General features: G+C 33.3%; 1 pseudogene; it reads right to left on the bottom strand.

Annotated features, from left to right (window-relative positions):
- Window positions 1-2,556: 2,556 nt before the first annotated feature.
- On the bottom strand, window positions 2,557-15,928 carry LOC104246192 (uncharacterized; annotated as a pseudogene).
- Between the last annotated feature and the right edge of the window lie 1,855 nt (window positions 15,929-17,783).

Below are 17,783 nucleotides of genomic sequence, written 5' to 3' on the forward strand. Positions count from 1 at the left end.
TCAGGCCTTGAGTCCAAATCTGTCTTTTCTTGTTCAGCTGAAGTTTGATCTTTTTTACCTTCAACTGTTTCCTGTAATTGCTATTTTTCTTTATTTACGGTGCTCGTACTTGTTACAGCGTTGACACTTCTAGCCATCTACTGATCCTCACGAATTTGGCAAATTCCCCATGGTGATGGGAATTTAATAACCTGATGTAGAGTTGATGGGACAACATCCATATCGTGTATCCATGGTCTCCCCATGATCATATTGTAGGCCATTTACATATCAACTACCTGAAATTTAGTTTCTTTAACAACACCCGTAGCAAAAGTTGTTAGAATTACCTCTCCTTTTGTTACTACACTTGAATTGTCGAAGCCTGACAAGGTGTGCGCCTTGGGTATCATTTTGTCTTCAGCTTGCATTTCCCGTAGTACCCTTAGTAATATAATATTTACAGAACTCCCTGGATCAATCAAAACTCATTTTACATTAGTATCATGTACAAGTAAAGATATTACCAGTGCATCATTATATGGAGTTGTCACTCCTTCGGTATCTGCGTCATCGAACGAAATACTTTCATTTTCTAGGACCTTCCGCACCTGTTTCCCATGTGTAATTGTTACCTTAGAAACCTTGTTGGAGGTTGTGTAGGTTATGCCGTGAATATCTTCTCCCCCGCTTATGACATCCACTGTCCTCTTGGGTGAAGGAGGTTGTGGTGGCTCTTGCCTGTTTTTCATATAAGCTTGTTTCCTTTCTCGCTAAATAACTCAGTGAGGTACCCTTGCTTCAATAGATGATCCACTTCACTCTGCAAGAATCTACATTCTGAAGTTTTGTGCCCGTGATCATTGTGGAATTCGCACCAATGATCTGGATTGCGTCTATTTGGATTTGACCGCATCTCTTTTGGCCACCGTACCTTATCTCCCATGCTTCTTAAAACAGCTACGAGCTCGGAGGTAGAGACATTAAAATTATATCCGCCGAATCGTGCCTTTAAACTTCTGTCATCATCTCGTGATTCTTGTCTGTTCCGATCATTCCTGAACTTTGAAGAAGAACCAGAGTCCCTGTTCCTCGATTTTTGATCATATTGCTGGCTATCTTGTTTCGACCGTGGGTCTTTTCCTGCAGGTCCCATATATGGATCGTACCTGTTTTTACCTGATCTTTTTTCGGTTTCTGATCTTCGGGGACCACCCCTTTCTTCATGATGAAACTTAGGTACAGTATCTTCTTCAATTCGCAGCTTCGTACTATACCTGTTGTAAACATCATTCCAAGTGGTTGCAGGAAATTCTCGAAGACTTTCTTTGAGTCGTCTCGTGGCTTCAGAACTTTTGTCATTTAAATTACTTGCAAAAGCTATTGCAGCCCAATTGTCAGGCACACGAGGTAGAGTCATTTTTTCACTCTGGAATCTATCAACAAAATTTCTAAGCAACTCTGAATCCCCTTGTTTGATTTTGAAAATATCTTCCATTCTTTTCTCAACCTTTTGTGCTCCCGAATGTGCTTTAATAAAAGAATCTGCAAGCTCAGCAAAAGAATTAATAGAATTTTCAGATAAAAGAGAATACCAGGTTAATGCACCCTTGGTGAGTGTTTCTCCAAATTTCTTGACCAGTACTGATTCAATTTCTTGTTTGGTCAAGTCGTTGCCTTTCACGCCTGTTGTAAATGCAGTCACGTGGTCACGTGGGTCTGTAGTACCATCATATTTCGGGATGTCAGGCATTTTGAACTTTTTCGGAATCGGATGGGGAGCAGCACTTGGCTTCCATGGTTGTTGTGAGTATTTGTCCATGTCTACTCCTTTTATTACAGGCGGAACTCCAGGGATTTGCTCAATACGCTCATTTTGTTCCTTAATCTGTTTCTGCAAGGTTAGTACTAAATTTTGCAAATATGAATTATTTGAATTACCTGGTCCCCCTTCCTGTGGTTCACTGGGGGTTGCTCCATTTCTAGAATTATCAAGACCAGAACGGGGATTCTCCAATGTATTATTATTAGGAGTTGGTGTGGGTGGTGCAGCAGGCAATCGACTAACAAGTGCCTGAAGAGCTTTGCCGACCTGTGCATCAATTAGCTTTTGTAAAGCTTCAGTTGTAACTCCTTCAAAGTGTTCAGATTGTTCTTGTTGATCAGCACGGGATTCAGTAACAGGAGTGCCTTCACGAGATTGACGTGGTGAATCTGGAGGGGAGGGAACCACGTCATTTTGATTTTGATGTATTTGATTCTCATGGTTTCCCAATGTGTTATTACTATTATTGTCGGTGTTGTTGTTTGACATGGTGACGACAATGGACAAGATATAGCTTAAAAGAAAAGATTATCAGATTCCCGGTAACGGAACCAATTTGTTTAACCAAAAATCTGAGTCTTTGGTCAAAGTTAAAAAGAAATTCGGGTTACTGATAATCAGGAGACGAAAATAAAATACTTTTGAGAATGATGGTAAAGCAGCAAATAGTTTTGTATTTCAATAAGTTCCCAATAGTATTTCGTGTCCTTACAAATGATGATACTTCTTCCTTTTATAGGTAATTCTAGGTAAAGGAATGAAGCCTCAGCTTTAATGATATAATTATGAGTAATAAATGATATTAAATAAGCCGTTATACAATCATTCCTATTAAATACCAATTTTCTAACGTATCAGGTATTTAATAATGAATTTGGACTCCTTTCTGTCATCAGATCTTTGTCTTTAATGCCTTCTAATCCGTTGGCTTTAAATGACTTGAATTGGTACGAGACTCGTATCTACACTTCGTCTCGTACCTATTTAAATTCCTCTTCCCGTGGCTGTCTCCATCCGTGCCTCTTAGTCAATTGTTGCGCTTTGGCCATTTAACCAAACCACGTGTCATGCCACGTCATCTTTAATATAAACTCAGTTTTTTCCCAATACAGTATGCTTATGCGATCCATCACAAGATAGTATCGACTGTTGCGAGGTGTACAAGCAGGCTCCGGAAATCAGCATCAACTACTTCAGCAGGCTGATCTGATCCGACACTTGCCAGACATCCACCTTTGCAGCCCAAGTACTTTTGCATTGGTTTGAGCAATAAGAATTTGTTGGGAACACAAGATTGACCACTTGATTTGCACACTGAATTGCTTGATTCACCTTGTCTTTCCTATCACGATATTTATACCAGCCAGTCTTGCTTCTGCTTGTGCACCAAAAGAATTTAGATGGTATAGAGAAACAATGATGAAATTCACTGAGATAAGCGTTTTCATGAACCACACTCTCTGAATTGTGACGGCATGCATCTTCCCATGCAAAAATTAAAAAGGCTTGAATAAGTCCCTGCTGTTACAGGCTTAGCTATCTTGACATTTAGAGCCAGATCCTTTTGTGTCCTAGACGGATTCAGACAGCAAGAAACACAAAACTCATAGGATCGGAGTTGCAACACTGTGAAACAAGATTGCAACCATGACAAGCAAATTGCTCTCTTTTTCCACGGCAGCAGCGAGAATGTGGATCAATGGACAGTGCATCACAGACTTGACCCATATCATCAGCAACCAAATATCTTCCTTGAACTGTAGTTCTACAGGTATATCTTTCTTGAAGACTTACATCCTTCCTGATAGCGGATACTGGAGAAGGAAATTGAAGTATGAAGAATAGAAATACCAAAAAGGACAATGCTATTAAAAATAATTATATCTATATATTTTTAAGGAAACTATTATTAAAAACAGAAAACATATATAAATAAATTACTTCAATATGTAGAGATATAAAATGATAAGACTAATTTATTCTTTGATGTGAGAAATTTTATGAATAATAATTCATATGGTCATGCCATATAGATAAGATCATATAACTATAAATATTATAATAGTCTATTTATATAGAATAGGAGAAGCACATCAATGTGATAATGCCAAAATTAGTGTTAATTCAAGAAGTGTTAATTTTTAGGATAAAATTAGTTAAGTTAGTTAATAGTTAGTTATTTTTTTAATTTAAATTAAAAATAATTAAATATCTATATATTTTTAAGGAAATTATTATTAAAAAAGAAAAAAAAATATAAATAAAATACTTCAATGTAGAGATATAAAATGATAAGACTAATTTATTTTTTGAAATGGGAAATTTTATGAATATAATTCATATGGCTATATGGATAAGATTATGTAACTAAATATTATAATAAATAAAACTAAAGACAAAAAACATAAACAATAATCTCAAGAACTAAATATAAATATATAAAGATATAATTTAACTTATTATGTAGTAATTTTAACTTATAATAAAAACTTTCATATTAAATACAAATGGAAAGAAGAATTCAATTTGATTTCTTCCTGAAAATAATGCAAAAATAATATTCGTATTATAGATAAACACTAAAAAAAATTAAAATTCAATGTGATAATGCCAAGTGTCACAATAAAAATTCAATAAAGTGTCAAAATTTTGGACAAAATTAGTTAGGTTAGTTAATAGCTAGTTACTCTTTTTTAATTTGAATTAAAAATAATCAAATATTTATATATTTTTAAGGAAACTATTATTAAAAAAGAAAAAGTATATATAAACAAATAACTTCAATGTAGAGACATTTTGAATAGTACAACACGAAATTGATGCTCGTTAGCCAAATAATTTTATACGTTTTGAATCGTACAAATTTACTTTAAAGTAAAAATAATTGCTCGATACATTTTCTTTTTCAAATTCTCATAGTCTAGTGATTTCAGATTTTACCACTTAATAGAGAGTCAATAATTTTATACATGAATAGTTCAAATATAATTTCGTCCATTCAGAGCCTATAATAAATGGAACATAAAATAATTACTTTAGTAGCCACGTCCAAAACTTCAACTTTTATGTTGCTTTAGAATATATTCATCGGAGTAATTACTACTTGCTTAGAATAAAAATAACTGACTTTTACTACTATGATTTATGATTCCTCCAAATTTGATATTGATAATGTGCCCATGAAACAACTTAAAGATTTTAATTTTTGTCCTTGTTTTTTGTCTAATCTGTCAAAGTATCCAAAGTGACAGTTATATTGCTGCTTGAGAAATTCTTCAAAAGTAATAAATCATAAGGTTCTAAGAAGCATGCCGCACCTTTTCTGTAAACTAGCTTAAGTGTACGTGTGTTGCGCTTGATTAAAACGCATACCTTATTTGACAACAAATACTACATAAAAAAAGTTGGACTTATAGCCTGTTTGCCCAAGCTTTTTTTGGGGGGGCCAAAAGCACTTTTGGTCAAAAACTGAGGTGTTTGGCCAAGCTTTTGGAAGGAAAAAAAGTGCTTTTGAGGAGAAACAGAAGCAGTTTTTGAGAAGTAGAAAAAATCAGATTCTCTCCAAAAGCATTTTTCTGAGAAGCACTTTTAAAAAAAATACACTTAAAAGCAGTTTTCAAAAGCTTGGCCAAACACTAATTACTGATCAAAAGTGTTTTTCAAATTAGTTAGCCAAATACAAACTACTTCTTACCAAAAGTACTTTTTTAAAAAGTATTTTTGAGAAAAGCACTTCTCAAAATAATTTGATTTTAGAAGCTTGGCGAAACTGACTATTAATTACGAACTTCGTCATTAATCCGTTGCTAAATTGTTTGCCGTTAAATTTTATACCCCTTGTGTATGTGCTTTGCATGCGCATGTCATCGTCAATAAGTAAAAAATGTAGTATACAAGAAGAATAAATTGTTGTAATAAAAACTCATATTATTAATTATTTGTATGATATTGTTTCGTATCTCTTTAATTAAAGTACTTTTGAATCGTGATACTAAATGACATATTTATTTAGACTTATATTTTCAGCACACTTCTTACCAAAATAGCCTATATATTTTTGTATAAGATTATACTAATTTAATGTCAAAGAAAATAACAAATGACTTTTTTGTCATTGTGGAATCTTTTAGTAAATCAAAAAATTTCAATCAACATTTCTAAAGACCTTATCATTTTTACTTTTTATATTTGTGCATTGAATTTATAATATGTATTATGTAGAAAAATATAAAATAAATTAATTGGATTGGTTTTATTTCTAAAACTTTTGTAAACGAATTATATTAAACTTTATCACTGGCGACTTTATAGTAAAAACTCCTTTTATTAATTATTTGCATGATATTATTTCGTATCTTCTTAATTAAAGATATTTTTGAATCGTGACACTAAATACCATATTTATTTAGACTTCTATTTCTAGCATATTCTAACCAAAATAGCCTATATATTTTTTTGTATAAGATTATACTTATTTAATATTTAAGAAAATAGAGAATGACTTTTTCGTCGACTATGAAATTTTTTAGTAAATGATAAAAAGTTAAATCAACATTTCTAAAGACCTTATCATTTTTATTTTTTATATTATTTATTTGTGCATTGAATTTATAATATGTATCCTGCAAAAAAATAATAAAATAAATAAATTATTGGTTATATTTCTAAAACTTTTGTAAACGATTTTACGTAAGTCTTTTCTAAACATAATTTGCTAATTTGTTTTCTTGTAATTAAAGTTAGTGAAGGACTCCTCCTTATTATTATGAGACAAAAATAGGTTCATATTTCTTTATAGTTGCTAGAATAAGTTAATTCTAACCCATCTTTTTGGGAGATTCGCATGTGTAATTTAATTCCATTTTAAAAAATAAATAAGCAATCCAAAGTTCCGAACAACTCTCATAAATAAACAAATAAAATTCTCTCCTTTAATTTAATATATTTCAGAGTATTAATGATGTATTGTTACCATGGGAGATAAAATTTCTTCCTAAATGGTAGTGTTTCTTTTATAAGGTAAAATATTAAAAAATGTTTTGAGAAAAATAGTAAATAACAATGTTGTCTATAAAGTGTCGCGCCAAACAATATAAGAGAATAAATTATTGGAGACTCCAAACAAAATATTTCATGACCCTTTCTGTAAATTAAATATAACAATTCTAAGTTGTAAATTAGCACATATTATGTTAAATTTTTAACTGTTTAGAATTCAGCTATTTATGTTTCACAACCCATAAATTTTTTGCGGTTTTAATGTGGTTGCTATCTCAAAAATATAAAGAAGATCACACATGCACAAACAGACATATATTACAAATAGCGAAAGAAGTACCGACTTTAGATAATTTTAGCATATCGAATAACCCATGGAAGTCGCCAAGTATTAGATTAATGAACTTGACAATTACTGTGTAAGAAACTATAATCCTATACAAGAAGAAAAAAATTGTATTTTAGGAAAAAGAATAAATTTACTTTGTAGAAAGGCTAGAAGAAGCAAATTGCACTATTATTATTATTATTATTATTATTATTATTATTATTATTATTATTATTATTATTATTATAATAAAAAAAGAGACACCACATCATAATTAAGCAAAAAAATCTCAGCACTTTATATGAACATAAAAGCATACCTGGTCGATTGACACTATAGATTGCAATAAAATCAAGAGAGCATAAGCAAGAACTTTAGTGAAGAGTTTATGCGGAGTTTTAAATTGAAAGTCAAAATTATTATTAGATATTAATTCATGGAAATATACTACAAAGAATAAAGCAAAAATAAAAAGCTAAACCTAAATCAAATCAAAACAAACTATGAAACAAATTGGACAACTATAGACTTCTTCAAGTCTCCATATTTGGAAAGAAATCAAAGGGAATAAGGACTTTCTTGTAATAAATTTGTGCTTAATTATTAGGTGAAATATTATAAAAATAATTAGGCAATAATTTGAGGAAAATAGTAAATGACAATTTTGTCTATTGTGGTGTCTTTTAATGAAGGGTAAAAAGTTCAATCAACATTTCGCTAAAGGCATTCGTGCTTTTAATATAGTATATATATAGATTAAAGATATAATAATTTAACTTATTATTATGCGGTTGTATAAAACAAAGGTAAATCTCCAGTTTAATGACGAGCGCAAAATACAACACAAAATTGATGCTAGTTAGCCAAAGATAGAATAGTTTAATGGCAAATTTTTTGAATAATAATTCATATGGTCATATTATATGAATAAGATCATGTAATTAAAAATATCATAATAAATAAAACCAAAGACAAAAACATAAACAATAATCTCATTATATAAATTATATATATATATATATATATATATATATATATATATATATATATATATATATATATATATATATATATAAAGATAGATATAATTTAACTTATTATGTAGTAATTGTAATTAAAAAAAATTATATGTTCATATTAAATACAAACGGAAAGAAGAATTCAATTTAATTTCTTCTTGAAAATAATACAAAAATAATATTCGTATTATCGATAAATAAAAAAAATTAAAATTCAATGTGATAATGCCAAGTATCACAAAACAATTCCACAAATGTCAAATTTTAGGATAAAACTAGTTAGGATAGTTAATAGTTAGTTATTCTTTTTAATATGAATTAAAAATAATTAAATATTTATATATTTAAGAAACTATTATTTAAAAAATATATAAATAAATAACTTCAATTTAGAGATATAAAATGATAAGACTAATTTATTTTTTGAAATGAGAATTTTTTGAATAACGATTCATATTGTCATGCTATATGGATAAGACCATGTAACTAAAAATATTATAATAGATAAACCTAAAGACAAAAACATAACCAATAATATCAAGAACTAAATAAAATATATATAAAGATATACTTTAATTTATTATGTAGTAATTTAATAAAAAAAATTAAACTTTCATTTTAAATACAAACGAAAGAAGAATTCAATTTAATTTCCTCTTGAAAATAATACAAAAATAATATTCGTATTATAGATAAATATTAAATTAAAAAATTAAAATGTTGTAGAACAAAAACTAATTTATAAAGAGGAAAATATAGAAAATGTGATTCTGTCACGACCCAAAATCCACTAAGGGTCGTGATGGCGTCGGACACCGCTGTCAGGCAAGCCAACCAAAATACTTAATTAAATTCAAATTTTAGTATTTGCTGAATTTTTTTTCTTTATGCATTAAATAACAAATAATGAAATTTACAGAAATAATCATGAAGTCTTTAACAAACTTTAATATTGAATAATCCAAGAATACCCAGAACCCAGTGTCACAAGTGCATGAACAATTTCTAAGAAGTGATATAATACAGCAACCGTCCGGAATACAACGTTGGACATAAAATAAATACAGTAATCTGAAAGAGACTTGCTGGCTGCGGGTCGTCTCGGGAAATTCAGCTCACCTAAGTCTCCATATTGATCATGCTGCTACGCCCACTAGGCCACTAGTGATGCATGTGCATGTGCAATAAAAATGCACAGAAGTGTAGTATGAGTACGAAAAAAACGTGTACCCAATGAGTATCCTGTCTAATCTCGAAGAAGTAGAGACGAGATGGTCGACTTCGACATTTACTAGTGGTCCAATAATGATATACTATTAATGCGGATAATCATGAATTTATTAAGAATGACAGTAATTTCAAGTAAGTCACGAACAGGTGAAAGTTCCTTTTTATATTAAAAGTCTCCGGATTCATAATCCATTAGTTTTCAATAATTTCAAGTCGGGGAAGGCAAATATCAATGTCAATAAATCTCAAGGCAAGCAATACAAGCATGCGTAAATCATGTCGAGGTCGTACGTCCCGATCCAACAAAAATGTAAAATGTGCACTGCCGACGGTCGAACAGCGTGAACCATAGATGCATCTATTACCCCGCTCGCGCATCATATGCGACACGATCAACATAAATAAATAACCTCGCTCGCGAATCATACATGCGACGTGGGCACATATAGATACACACAGTCAAACAGTCAATTAAGAGTTTATCGGGAAATGTTTATTCCAATAAAAAGCCAATTCTCTTTTAATGATTTTAGAAAAATGAAGTTTAATCTGTTTAGAAATTCATTTACTAATTTGATGTGATTTAAGCAATTCAAGTTGTCAATAAGTTTACAAATAATCCAAGTATAACATGCTTTTGGGTCCTAGACTACCCGGATAATAGCATAATAGTAGCTACGCACGGACTCTCGTCACCTCGTGCGTACATAGCCCCTACAAATAGGAGCATATAACCAATTAACTCACCTATGGGGACAATTCCCTCTTACAAGGTCAGAAAGGAGACTCACCTCGCTCCGAAGATCCATAACCGGCATTCCACGCTCTTCCGAAGACTCGAATCGATGCTCAATGCTCCAAAACTAGCCAATAATTATGCGAATCCATTAATATATACTCAATTACTCATTACAATCCAATTTATAACAATTCTTAACCCCGATAGAAAAGTTGACAAAATTGCCCTCGAGCCCACGTGCCCGGATTCCAAAAAATTTCGAAGATAAAGTTTACCCATGAACTCATGAACTCGAATATATGATTTTCTCCTAATTCCATACTCAAAATCGTAGTCAAATTCCAAGAATATCAATTTTCTAGGTTTTCCCTCAAACCCCAAGTTTTCTACAAATCTCCATGCCCAAATCCGTATATAATCATGTATTTAACTCAAAATAGGTGGGGGATAGCTTACCTTATCATTGATGATGAAAATCCTCTCTTGAAACTCTCCAAGAATCGTCCAAGCCAAGAAAATATGAGAGGAAATGGCCAAAACCCGACTTTAAAACAACCCACTGCTTCCAGCACTTTCCGCAAGCGGTCTCTTGACACTTCTGCGATTTCGCAGGTGCGGTTCAAATACCGCTTTTACGGTTCCTCACCAGGCTGCCTTTTTCCGCTTCTGCGTCTTCTCCACCGCAGGTGCGATCCCGCATTTGCGGCAACGTGACCGCATCTGCGGTCCCAGCTCTCCTCCGCCAATACCGCATCTGCGGCTATTCTGGTCGCTTCTGCAGCTCCGCACCTGCGGCCCATTTCTCGCAGGTGCGGTTATGACAGCAACCAGCAGCTTCAGCCTTCCAAAAATTTCATTTTTGATCCGTTAACCACCCAGAATCCACCCGAGGCCTCCGGGACCCCAACCAGTCATACCTACCAGTCCCAAAACACATTACGGACTCGCTCGAGGCCTCAAATCATATCAAACAACGCTAAAACCACAAATCGACCTCCAATCCAAGCTTTATGAACTTTAGAACTTCAAACTTCTACTCTCGATGTTTAAACCTAACAAATCACGTCCGATTGGCCCCAAATTTTACACACAAGTCATATTCAACATTACGGACCAACTCCAATTTTCGGAATCGGATTCCGACCCCGATATCAAAAAGTCCACTTCCGGTCAAACTTCTCAAAAACCTTCAATTTTCTATCTTTAGCCAAATGACTTCAAAATGACCTACGGACCCCCGAATTCACTTCCGATCGCGCTCCCAACCCCAAAATCACCATACGGAGCTATTCCCAGACTCAGAATTCTAAACGGACATCGATAATACTGAAATGCACTTCAATCCAAACTTATGAAATTGTTCCAAAATGCTAACTTCCATAATAGGCGCCAAAATGCTCCCGAGTCATTCAAAACCCGATCTGGGCATACGCCCAAGTCAGAAATCATCATACGAACCTACTGGAACCTTCAGATTCCGAGGTCGTTTACTCTGAAATCCAATCTTAGTTAATTCTTCCAACTTAAAGCTTCTGAAATGAGAATTCTCTTTGCAAATCAACTCAGGACTTTCGGGAATTCAATTCCGATCGTGCGCACAAGTTATAATACCTGAAATAAAGCTGCTCATGGCCTCAAACTGCTGAACAACGCGCTAGAGTTCAAAACGACCGGTCCGGTCATTACAGATTCTATCCATGCTTTAAATTTATTTGATAAAATTAAGTAAATAAATAACACTCAAAAATATTATTGATAAATTTAAATATCGAAATAATTTGAAAAAGTCATACAGGATAAAAGACTTATCTCTTTATACTTTTGATGAATTCAAAATTATAATTTATTAAAAGAATATTACATCTTTTAAATTTTTAATAAAATATAAAATGAGAAAACTAAGTAAATATTACAGTAGAAAATAATGTATGAAAGAGGGTGATAAAGATAATTTTATGATATTTATATTTTCAATTAATAAATAAATAAAAGATAAATAAATAAAACTCAAAAAATTATTGATAAATTTAGACAATTGAAGAAATTTGAACAGTATACCATAAGTTTAAAAAAAATAGAACTATTTTCAGAATAAGAAACTAGATATCTATTATATTAAAAGATAAGTAGTAACAAAATATTAAGCCAATAGACAAGTTAATAAAAAAGTTATATTAGTAAATATATAGTACTAAGTACTTGCTAATTTAATAATAACAAAGAATAAATAAGGAACAAATAATTTATTTGATTACTATATGATGTGTATCCTTTGATTTTGTATAACTTTTGTTATATTTATGTGCACTATATTAAATAATAAAATAACATTTAATATTTATTAAAATAATATAATATATTAAATAATTAAATTATAGTTTTATAAGATTAATATTCTGTCAAATTATCGGTGCGCTGTTCTAACACTAATCAATCAGAATACACATTTTTCCTTTTCCTCAATTTTTCATTTTTTACCCCTTTTTTCTTCTATTTATGTGCTATTTAAAAAAAACAAAAGTCATTTAGTTGCGTCTCTTCCTCTTTATCGGTTACATACATCGCTTCACTACCTCTTTCTCTTCCATTACAACGCTTCCAAGTTGACCGTTTCCTCCTCTTTTCTCTCTTAATTACAGCGCTAAACATCCATCTTTCTCATCAATCTCTCCATCGCCCAAGGTATCTTCTCTTTCTTTTTTTAGACAAATTAAGGTTTTCTCCTATGTCTCTCTTTTTGGAGAACTTTAGGATCCTTTAATGTTTCCGATTTTGAGATTTAGGCATTTTTCCATGGTTTGTTTCTCTTTCGTGTATCTGTACAGTTTACGTAATCGATTTCTGCTTGCTTAACATTAATTGTAATTAAGTTCCCTATTTTGTTATCCACTTTGTGAGATTCAGTTAATCTTTGGGAATCTTTACGCAAATGACCGGTCATATTTATTATTTAATTTTTCTAATCATATATATAGATTATAAATTAATTGCACAAAATTATTAACACATAATACATAAATTATACATTATATCTCCACCGACTATTTTTAGTTTAAGCGATTGGGTGGGCGGTTATTTGGGTTAATTCTTCTTAATCTTAATCCGTGAATGGGATATACATAAATTGCTTTCTTAAATGTGGAGGATTTTAGTTTCAATTTTCAGTTAGAGTCTTCTAAAAATATGTCTTGCGATTCCGAGAGGATGAAAGTTTCAGGCCCATCCGCTCCTCCATGTGTTCTCTCTGGTTTCAGAATGTTTGGTAAATTGGTACTTTTCCATGAGTTACATTTTTACTAGAAAGGAAAAGTTGTACCAATTTTAATCATGATATGAAGAAAGATCTCAATAAATCTGGTATTTGTCTATGAATTTCTTTTCAAAACTTAATGACCTCTCTAATCTATCTATTACTATTCCATGTGCAATATGGTACGCCACCTCGACCGTGGTCTTTGAACTTTTTATTAGTTAATTAATGTTTCAATCTTGAAATAGTTGAGGTCAACTATACAATTCGTTTGTAGAACGAGTTATACTAAAGAAATTACTCAAATGCATAGAATTTAAGACTCAGAACATCTGTAATATAAAACTTAAATCCATTTTGATCCGTATCAATCTCTTTGGTTTGTTATGTTATGATATTATTGTGTATCGTGCGTATCACTATATATCACGCACATATTTTCTGACAGTATATATCACAACATATAGCGTGTATATGTTATATTCGACAATGTATTTTATGATATATATGATATATACACAGGTATGCACGATGACATGCAATGATGTAAACCACCTTAAACATCCATTTTCACATATAATATGGCACATCACCATCACAAAAATATCGCAGCTACCAATTGTCACACTTCCTTTTTACCTATACCCCGGAAGGGTGTATAAGAGAGTTTTTTCCAACTTAAAGTGATAATTGAAATGAGATTTTTTATTTATTAAATTCAGAGTCGCCACTTGGGATAATTATAGTGTCTCAAGTCACTGATTCAGATCCCGATTCGAGGAAAAGATTGATTCTATATTACAGTCCGCGAATACAGAAATCCGGGTAAGAAATTCTGTTAACCCGGGAGAAGGTATTAGGCATTCCCGAGTTTCGTGGTTCTAGCACGGTCGCTCAACTGTTATTATTGGTCTATTATCTGATTTTAATACATGTTTTAGCCTATGGTTCAATTTTAGCTTTAAAATCGCTTTTATTTATTATTTTTAGAAAAGATTCAACGTCATCTAAAACACGTCTTGAACCACGTCACATAAATGCACCCGCGGTCTACGACACATTTTATTTAACGTTGTTGGAATTTGGATTTGGGTCACATAAATGCAGATCCGAGTTTAGGAAGGTAATTTAAATACCGCGTCTACAACAACTACGAAGGTTCATGATTTTTCCTAAATTTTGAAATTATTGGAAGGCTTAAGCGTTATGGCAATTATTGTAAAAACGTGTATCACTTAGCTGTGATTACAGTTAAGAAGATTATCTACCTTGTAAGTCGTTGACGGGCTAGTGATTGAACATAACCAAAATTACTTCAAAGCCAATTATAAAACAAGAATGCAATTCAATGTCACATGGCTCCATGGCTTAACCAGTGATCAAAGGGCCCATTACTAGAACAAATCAGAACTAAAATCAACACAACCAAACTTATCAAATTCACATCAACGCAGCATAAATGCTTTTGATGTTTAAATCAGTGAAACATTTCCTCATCATCAATAATCCCATAACAATATTCAGTTTGTTCACTCAAGTCAAATTGAACAAAAACAAATACATCAACACAAATTTTACATCCCAAAAAACAGATATTTATGAATAATGCTCCATATACAAAGACAAAGAATTAATCGAATTGAAGCATTTCGATTACAATAAACCTCCAAATCCAATCACTTCAAAGCAATTTCAATGAAGAACAGAAAATCACAAACAAAGAATATGGCTAAATATATCATTCCAGCACCAAATAATACAGTAATTGACAAAGGATAGAAACGAACCTTTTATATATGGAAAAAACTTCTTGAATACAAAGGTCGAAGCGAACAGAGGACTCGCCGCAAAACTGGACCTCGACATACCCTCAAACTCGAACAACCATACCTCGACATTAATTGGTTTTTGGACTGGTTTCAGGTGCTGAAACAGTCATTTTTAGCTGGTTTCTCACAGCCACTGTTGCTGCGTTTTTTCCCAATTGTTGCAGCTGATTTTTGGGATTTTTGGGTTGAGGAAGAAGGATATTTTTGGGTGAATTTACAGCTGATTTTTGCTGGGTTTGAGGGCTGTTTTTCAGCTCATCGTTGCTGGGTTTTGATGGTGGTTTTAAGTTGATTTTTGCATTGGAAAACAGAGCTATTTTTTAGCTCGTTTTGGACTGATTTCAGCAGGTTTGTGGCTGATTTTCGTTGGGTAATTGGGCTGTTTTTCAGCTCGTTGTTGCTAATTTTTGGAATGCACTTGAGTTGGTTTTTGGGTGTTGAAAAGGAGGGATAAAAATGGCGTTTCAGCTGGTTTCATGGCTGCGCTTTTTGGCAAACAGAAAATGGTGTTCGGAGCTAAAGCGAAGAGCTATTTTAATTAGCTATGACAACATTTTTGGCTAACTTTCTCAGTTAGGCGAGATGCTGCCGTTTCTCTTTTTGCTGTAGAAGAAGATGGGTCCAAAACAGCTGATGGTGTAGGGGTCTGATGGTTTTTTTTTAGGTCTTAGTTATTAGGTACTATTATATAGGGATAGAAATTAGGTTAGTGGTATGAGCCTGGAATTATGGGTTAGGTCCAAAATTAGGCCTAAAGATAGATTGTTCGAGCCCAAATTTTATTCTTTCCGTGAACAAGACAAAAATACTATTTTATTTACTAGTTAAACTTACTTAAATAAAAATAATTATTAAAATAAGACTAATCGCTAAAACAAACCTATTCTTTGGTATTTTTCAAGATTAAAAAAAATGACTACAAAACCTTAATGAAATTATATTTTGTAATTTTTATTTTCTTGTAATAAAATAAAGTAAAAGAGTCAAAATTAGTTGAAATAGCGATATTAGGCCTAAGTTAAATAGTTACGTGCTAAAATATGAAAAATCTTGGGGAGGGTCAAAAATCACATGTCTACAGCTACCCATCTTTGACTGGAAAGACGAAGTATTTTCAGACAAAGAACGACTAGACATGTTTTTTGACCCGACTCTTATTTAAGGAGACCAAAAATAAGAGAAAAAGGGAATGTGACCAAGCCCTGGTACTTGAGCTGCCTACATATCCTTGACTATAAAGGAATCAGGCCATGTGTAGTTCAGAAGTGAGTGAGATGATGGAGTATACCGAGGTGGAGAGCCGGTCGAGGTGCCGTTCCGCCGAGGTTTCGATCCGCGATCCTAATGTTACATCAAAAATCAAAACATGAAAAAGACTAGCTAAGCCTATCAACTACGAGTTACAAGATTCCTATCTATAAGTCTTCTGAAGCTTGATCTTGAGTCTTGAATGGTTCTTCATGCAGACTTTGGATTCGAACCTTGACGCTTGCTAGTTGCAGGTGCTAGCTTGTTCTTCTTCAGCTTTTCGGATCAAAACCGGGCATGCAGTGCTTGTGACCTCGGCCATGTCTTGAGCAGCCCACATCTTTCATCAACTTCTGCATTTGGATTAACTTCTTGTCATTCTCTTTTTTTCCTTATTGTGACTAACTTCTGTTGATCATCTCGAACTGTTGACTCGCATTCTTGCCACGAGCTTCTTTTGTTGCTGACTTGAATTGTAATCTGAGATGTTTTCCCTTATTCTCCAGGTGAACGTCTGACTGCTGAACTTGAACTGTATTCCCTTGCTTTCCAGGTGGGCGCCTGATTGTCAAAACTTCAACTGTATTCCCTTGCTCTCCAGGTGGGCGCCTGATTGCCGAAACTTGAACTGTATTCCCTTGCTCTCCAGGTGGGCGCCTGATTGCCGAAACTTGAATTGTATTCCCTTGCTCTCTAGGTGGGCGCCTGATTGCCGAAACTTCAACTGTATTCCCTTGCTCTCTAGGTGGGTGCCTGATTGTCGAAACTTCAGCTGTATTCCCCTTGCTCTCTAGGTGGGCACCTGATTGCCAAACTTAAACTGTTTTCCCTTACTCTCCAGGTGGGCGGCTGATTGCCGAAACTTGAATTGTACTCCCTTGCTCTCCATGTGGGCGCCTGATTGCCGAAACTTCAACTGTATTCCCTTGCTCTCCAGGTGGGCGCCTGATTGCCAAAGCTTGAACTGTATTCTCTTGCTCTCCAGATGGGCGCCTGATTGCCAAAACTTTAACTGTATTCCCTTGCTCTCCAAGTGGGCGCCTGATTACCGAAACTTGAACTGTATTCCCTTGCTCTCCAGGTGGGCGACTGATTGCTAGAACTTCAACTGTATTCCCTTACTCTCCAGGTGGGCGCCTGATTGTCAAAACTTCAACTGTATTCCCTTGCTCTCCAGGTGGGCGCCTGATTGCCAAAACTTTAATTGTATTCCCTTGCTCTCCAGGTGGGCGCCTGATCGCCAAAACTTAAACCGTATTCCCTTACTCTCCAGGTGGGCGCCTGATTGCTGAAACTTGAACTGTACTCCCTTGCTCTCCAGGTAGGCGCCTGATTGCC

The sequence above is a fragment of the Nicotiana sylvestris genome, chromosome 7 (genome assembly GCF_000393655.2).
Source record: "Nicotiana sylvestris chromosome 7, ASM39365v2, whole genome shotgun sequence".
Classification (NCBI taxonomy): Eukaryota; Viridiplantae; Streptophyta; class Magnoliopsida; order Solanales; family Solanaceae; genus Nicotiana; species Nicotiana sylvestris.